The 7473-nt window shown below is 53.5% G+C and overlaps 1 protein-coding gene across 1 annotated transcript in view; it reads left to right on the top strand.

Moving 5' to 3' along the window:
* Positions 1-7473, top strand: part of WDR45B (WD repeat domain 45B) — a 123981-nt gene that overhangs the window by 36520 nt on the left and 79988 nt on the right.

The raw sequence follows: 7473 nt of genomic DNA on the forward strand, positions 1-7473 counted from the left end.
GTGGGGGTAGAGCTGATGGCACTGGGGTGGGGGTAGAGCTGATGGCACTGGGGTGGGGGTAGAGCTGATGGCACTGGGGTGGAGGTAGAGCTGATGGCACTGGAGTGGGGTAGAGCTGATGGCACTGGGGTGGGGGTAGAGCTGTTGGCACTAGGGTGGGGGTAGAGCTGATGGCACTGGGGTGGGGGGAGAGCTGATAGCACTGGGGTGGGGGTAGAGCTGATGGCACTGGGGTGGAAGTAGAGCTGATGGCACTGGGGTGGGGGGTAGAGCTGATGGCACTGGGGTGGGGGTACAGCTGATGGCACTGGGGTGGGGGTAGAGCTGATGGCACTGGGGTGGGGGGAGAGCTGATGGCACTGGGGTGGGGGTAGAGCTGATGGCACTGGGGTGGGGGGGAGAGCTGATGGCACTGGGGTGGGGGAGAGCTGATGGCACTGGGGTGGGGGGAGAGCTGATGGCACAGGGGTGGGGGGGAGAGCTGATAACATTGGGTGGGGGGAGAGCTGATGGCACTGGGGTGGGGGTAGAGCTGATGGCACTGAGGTGGGGGGAGAGCTGATGGCACTGGGGTGGGTGGGAGAGCTGATGGCACTGGGGTGGGGGGAGAGCTGATGGCACTGGGGTGGGGGAAGAGGTGATGGCACTGGGGTGGGGGGAGAGCTGATGGCACTGAGGTGGGGGGAGAGCTGATGGCACTGGGTGGGGGAGAGCTGATGGCACTGGGGGTAGAGCTGATGGCACTGGGGTGGGAGGGGGAGAGCTGTTGGCACTGGGGTGGGGTAGAGCTGATGGCACTGGGGTGGGGGTAGAGCTGATGGCACTGGGGAGGGGGTAGAGCTGATGCCACTTGGGTGGGGGGAGAGCTGATGGCACTGGGGTGGTGGTGAGCTGATGGCACTGAGGTGGGGGGAGAGCTGATGGCACTGGGGTGGGGCGGAGAGCTGATGGCACTGGGGTGGGAGGGGGAGAGCTGATGGCACTGGGGTGGGGTAGAGCTGATGGCACTGGGGTGGGGGTAGAGCTGATGGCACTGGGGTGGGGGGAGAGCTGATGGCACTGGGGAGGGGGTAGAGCTGATGGCACTGGGGTGGGGGGAGAGCTGATGGCACTGGGGTGGGGGGAGAGCTGATGGCACTGGGGAGGGGGTAGAGCTGATGGCACTGGGGTGGGGGGAGAGCTGATGGCACTGGGGTGGGGGTAGAGCTGATGGCACTGGGGTGGGGGAGAGCTGATGGCACTGGGGTGGGGGGAGAGCTGATGGCACTGGGGAGGGGGTAGAGCTGATGGCACTGGGGAAGGGGTAGAGCTGATGGCACTGGGGTGGGAGGGGGAGAGCTGATGGCACTGGGGAGGGGGTAGAGCTGATGGCACTGGGGTGGGGGGAGAGCTGATGGCACTGGGGTGGGGGTAGAGCTGATGGCACTGGGGTGGGGGGTAGAGCTGATGGCACTGGGGTGGGGGTAGAGCTGATGGCACTGGGGTGGGGGGAGAGCTGATGGCACTGGGGTGGGGGTAGAGCTGATGGCACTGGGGTGGGGGGAGAGCTGATGGCACTGGGGTGGGGGAGAGCTGATGGCACTGGGGTGGGGGGAGAGCTGATGGCACTGGGGTGGGGGGGGGGAGAGCTGATGGCATTGGGGTGGGGGGAGAGCTGATGGCACTGGGGTGGGGGTAGAGCTGATGGCACTGAGGTGGGGGGAGAGCTGATGGCACTGGGGTGGGTGGGAGAGCTGATGGCACTGGGGTGGGGGGAGAGCTGATGGCACTGGGGTGGGGGAAGAGGTGATGGCACTGGGGTGGGGGGAGAGCTGAAGGCACTGGGTGGGGGAGAGCTGATGGCACTGGGGTGGGGGTAGAGCTGATGGCACTGGGGTGGGGGGGGGGAGCTGATGGCACTGGGGTGGGAGGGGGAGAGCTGATGGCACTGGGGTGGGGTAGAGCTGATGGCACTGGGGTGGGGGTAGAGCTGATGGCACTGGGGAGGGGGTAGAGCTGATGCCACTTGGGTGGGGGGAGAGCTGATGGCACTGGGGTGGTGGTGAGCTGATGGCACTGAGGTGGGGGGAGAGCTGATGGCACTGGGGTGGGAGGGAGAGCTGATGGCACTGGGGTAGGGGGAGAGCTGATGGCACTGGAGTGGGAGGGGGAGAGCTGATGGCACTGGGGTGGGGGGAGAGCTGATGGCACTGGGGTGGGGTAGAGCTGATGGCACTGGGGTGGGGGTAGAGCTGATGGCACTGGGGTGGGGGGAGAGCTGATGGCACTGGGGAGGGGGTAGAGCTGATGGCACTGGGGTGGGGGAGAGCTGATGGCACTGGGGTGGGGGGAGAGCTGATGGCACTGGGGAGGGGGTAGAGCTGATGGCACTGGGGTGGGGGGAGAGCTGATGGCACTGGGGTGGGGGTAGAGCTGATGGCACTGGGGTGGGGGAGAGCTGATGGCACTGGGGTGGGGGGAGAGCTGATGGCACTGGGGAGGGGGTAGAGCTGATGGCACTGGGGAGGGGGTAGAGCTGATGGCACTGGGGTGGGAGGGGGAGAGCTGATGGCACTGGGGAGGGGGTAGAGCTGATGGCACTGGGGTGGGGGGAGAGCTGATGGCACTGGGGAGGGGGTAGAGCTGATGGCACTGGGGTGGGGGTAGAGCTGATGGCACTGGGGTGGGGGGGAGAGCTGATGGCACGGGGGGGGGAAGCTGATGGCACTGGGGTGGGGGGGGGAGCTGATGGCACTGGGGAGGGGGTAAAGCTGATGGCACTGGGGTGGGGGTAGAGCTGATGGCACTGGGGTGGGGGTAGAGCTGATGGCACTGGGGTGGGGGGAGAGCTGATGGCACTGGGGAGGGGGTAGAGCTGATGGCACTGGGGTGGGGGGAGAGCTGATGGCACTGGGGTGGGGGGGAGAGCTGATGGCACTAGGGAGGGGGTAGAGCTGATGGCACTGGGGACTGTAGAGCTGATGGCACTGGGGAGGGGGTAGAGCTGATGGCACTGGGGTGGGGGGGGGAGCTGATGGCACTGGGGTGGGGGAAGGGCTGATGGCACTGGGGAGGGGGTAGAGCTGATGGCACTGGGGAGGGGGTAGAGCTGATGGCACTGGGGTGGGGGTAGAGCTGATGGCACTGGGGTGGGAGGGGGAGAGCTGATGGCACTGGGGGGGGGAGCTGATGGCACTGGGGTGGGGGGGGGAGCTGATGGCACTGGGGTGGGGGGTAGAGCTGATGGCACTGGGGTGGGGGTAGAGCTGATGGCACTGGGGTGGGGGGAGAGCTGATGGCACTGGGGTGGGGGGGGAGAGCTGATGGCACTGGGGTGGGGGGTAGAGCTGATGGCACTGGGGTGGGGGGGTAGAGCTGATGGCACTGGGGTGGGGGGAGAGCTGATGGCACTGGGGTGGGGGGGGAGAGCTGATGGCACTGGGGAGGGGGTAGAGCTGATGGCACTGGGGTGGGGGGTAGAGCTGATGGCACTGGGGTGGGGGGTAGAGCTGATGGCACTGGGGTGGGGGTAGAGCTGATGGCACTGGGGTGGGGGGGGGGAGAGCTGATGGCACTGGGGAGGGGGTAGAGCTGATGGCACTGGGGTGGGGGGGGGGAGAGCTGATGGCACTGGGGTGGGGGTAGAGCTGATGGCTGATGTAATATAATAAATATAATAGACTATAGTACGATGTAATATAATGTAACGAGGCTGAAGTTGGTTTCTTATTCGGCAGTTTCTTATACATTACTATGACAAATAAACCTTTTTTTCTCTTATTCCTCTGCAGTAAATCTGTTTTTTTCTACATAAATGTTAAATATTATTTGTGAGCAATTAGATTAATAAAAAAAATCTAGATTATTTGTGTTTTTACTAAAAAAAAACGATAGTGAAAAATGGATGAAAAAATATGCATTTTGAATAAGTAACTGAGGAATTTAAGGGGTTAAACGCCGTTGGACCACTAATCTAAGAGAGGGAATATAAAGAGTAAGGACCCCTCCATAATACCCAACTGTATCCAGCCTGGCCCAAAACTGTGGATTGGCAAGAAAACAGGTGCCAACCTTGCCAACTATATACATTTTCAGCATTTTGAATAAGTAACTGAGGAATTTAAGGGTTTAAATGCCGTTGGGCCACTGATCTAAGGGTGGAAATTTAAAGAGTAAGGACCCCTCCATAATACCCAACTGTACCCAGCCTGGCCCAAACTGTGGATTGGCATTAAAACAGGTGCCAACCTTGCCAACTATATACATCTTCAGCATTTTGAATAAGTAACTGAGGAATTTAAGGGGTTAAACGCTGTTGGGCCACTAATCTAAGGGTGGAAATATAAAGAGTAAGGATCCCTCCATAATACCCAACTGTACCCAGCCTGGCCCAAACTGTGGATTGGCAAGAAAACAGGTGCCAACCTTGCCAACTATATACATTTTCAGCATTTTGAATAAGTAACTGAGGAATTTAAGGGGTTAAACGCCGTTGGGCCACTAATCTAAGGGTGGAAATATAAAGAGTATGGACCCCTCTATAATACCCAACTGTATCCAGCCTGGCCCAAACTGTGGATTGGCAGGAAAACAGGTGCCAACCTTGCCAACTATATACATTTTCAGCATTTTGAATAAGTAACTGAGGAATATAAGGGGTTAAACGCTGTTGGGCCACTAATCTAAGGGTGTAAGTATATAGAGTAAGGACCCCTCTATAACACCCAACTGTACCCAGCCTGGCCCAAACAGTGGATTGGCAAGAAAACAGGTGCCAACCTTGCCAACTATATACATTTTTAACATTTTGAATAAGTAACTGAGTAATTTAAGGGGTTAAATGCTGTTGGGCCACTAATCTAAGGTTGGAAATGCAAAGAGTAAGGACCCCTCCATAACACCCAACTGTATCCAGCCTGGCCCAAACTGTGGATTGGCAAGAAAACAGGTGCCAACCTTGCCAACTATATACATTTTCAGCATTTTGAATAAGTAACTGAGGAATTTAAGGGGTTAAATGCCGTTGGGCCACTGATCAAAGGGTTAAAATATAAAGAGTAAGGACCCCTCCATAATACCCAACTGTATCCAGCCTGGCCCAAACAGTGGATTGGCAGGAAAACAGGTGCCAACCTTGCTAATATACATTTTCTACATTTTGAATAAGTAATGGAGGAATTTAAGGGGTTAAACGCCGTTGGGCCACTAATCTAAGGGTGGAAATATAAAGAGTAAGGGCCCCTCCATAATACCCAACTGTACCCAGCCCGGCCCAAACTGTGGATTGGCATTAAAACAGGTGCCAACCTTGCCAACTATATACATTTTCAGCATTTTGAATAAGTAACTGAGGAATTTAAGGGGTTAAACGCCGTTGGGCCACTAATCTAAGGGTGGAAATATAAAGAGTAAGGACCCCTCCATAATACCCAACTGTATCTAGCCTGCCCCAAACTGTGGATTGGCATTAAAACAGGTGCCAACCTTGCCAACTATATACATTTTCAGCATTTTGAATAAGTAACTGAGGAATTTAAGGGGTTAAACGCCGTTGGGCCACTAATCTAAGGGTGGAAAAATAAAGAGTAAGGACCCCTCCATAACACCCAACTGTATCCAGCCTGGCCCAAACTGTGGATTGGCAAGAAAACAGGTGCCAACCTTGCCAACTATATACATTTTCAGCATTTTGAATAAGTAACTGAGGAATTTAAGGGGTTAAACGCCGTTGGGCCACTAATCTAAGGGTGGAAATATAAAGAGTAAGGACCCCTCCATAATACCCAACTGTATCTAGCCTGCCCCAAACTGTGGATTGGCATTAAAACAGGTGCCAACCTTGCCAACTATATACATTTTCAGCATTTTGAATAAGTAACTGAGGAATTTAAGGGGTTAAACGCCGTTGGGCCACTAATCTAAGGGTGGAAAAATAAAGAGTAAGGACCCCTCCATAATACCCAACTGTTTCTAGCCTGCCCCAAACTGTGGATTGGCAAGAAAACAGTTTGGGCCAGGCTGGATACAGTTGGGTATTATGGAGGGGTCCTTACTCTTTATTTTTCCACCCTTAGATCAGTGGCCCAACGGCGTTTAACCCCTTATATTCCTCAGTTACTTATTCAAAATGCTGAAAATGTAGATAGTTGGCAAGGTTGGCACCTGTTTTCTTGCCAATCCACTGTTTGGGCCAGGCTAGATACAGTTGGGTATTATGGAGGGGTCCTTACTCTTTATATTTCCACCCTTAGATCAGTGGCCCAACGGCATTTAACCCCTTAAATTCCTCAGTTACTTATTCAAAATGCTGAAAATGTAGATAGTTGGCAAGGTTGGCACCTGTTTTCCTGCCAATCCACAGTTTGGGCCAGGCTGGATACAGTTGGGTATTATGGAGGGGTCCTTACTCTTTATATTCCCTCCCTTAGATCAATGGCCCAACGGCGTTTAACCCCTTAAATTCCTCAGTTACTTATTCAAAATGCTGAAAATGTATATAGTTGGCAAGGTTGGCACCTGTTTTCCTGCCAATCCACAGTTTGGGCCAGGCTGGATACAGTTGGGTATTATGGAGGGGTCCTTACTCTTTATTTTTCCACCCTTAGATCAGTGGCCCAACGGCGTTTAACCCCTTATATTCCTCAGTTACTTATTCAAAATGCTGAAAATGTAGATAGTTGGCAAGGTTGGCACCTGTTTTCTTGCCAATCCACTGTTTGGGCCAGGCTAGATACAGTTGGGTATTATGGAGGGGTCCTTACTCTTTATATTTCCACCCTTAGATCAGTGGCCCAACGGCATTTAACCCCTTAAATTCCTCAGTTACTTATTCAAAATGCTGAAAATGTAGATAGTTGGCAAGGTTGGCACCTGTTTTCCTGCCAATCCACAGTTTGGGCCAGGCTGGATACAGTTGGGTATTATGGAGGGGTCCTTACTCTTTATATTCCCTCCCTTAGATCAATGGCCCAACGGCGTTTAACCCCTTAAATTCCTCAGTTACTTATTCAAAATGCTGAAAATGTATATAGTTGGCAAGGTTGGCACCTGTTTTCCTGCCAATCCACAGTTTGGGCCGGGCTGGGTACAGTTGGGTTTTATGGAGGGGTCCTTACTCTTTATATTTCCACCCTTAGATCAGTGGCCCAACAGCGTTTAACCCCTTAAATTCCTCAGTTACTTATTCAAAATGCATATTTTTTCATCCATTTTTCACTATCGTTTTTTTTTGTAAAAACACAAATAATCTAGATTTTTTTTATTAATCTGATTGTTCACAAATAATATTTAACATTTATGTAGAAAAAAACAGATTTACTGCAGAGGAATAAGAGAAAAAAAGGTTTATTTGTCATAGTAATGTATAAGAAACCAACTTCAGCCTCGTTATAATGTAATGGTAAATATTACAGAGTTGAGAGAATCCCCATTATATAACCAGGTCGCTCTCTGCTGCCATCTAGCGGTAGAACTTGCACACGTACCTAGCTCTGG

Source organism: Bufo bufo, chromosome 6 (genome assembly GCF_905171765.1).
Source record: "Bufo bufo chromosome 6, aBufBuf1.1, whole genome shotgun sequence".
Classification (NCBI taxonomy): Eukaryota; Metazoa; Chordata; class Amphibia; order Anura; family Bufonidae; genus Bufo; species Bufo bufo.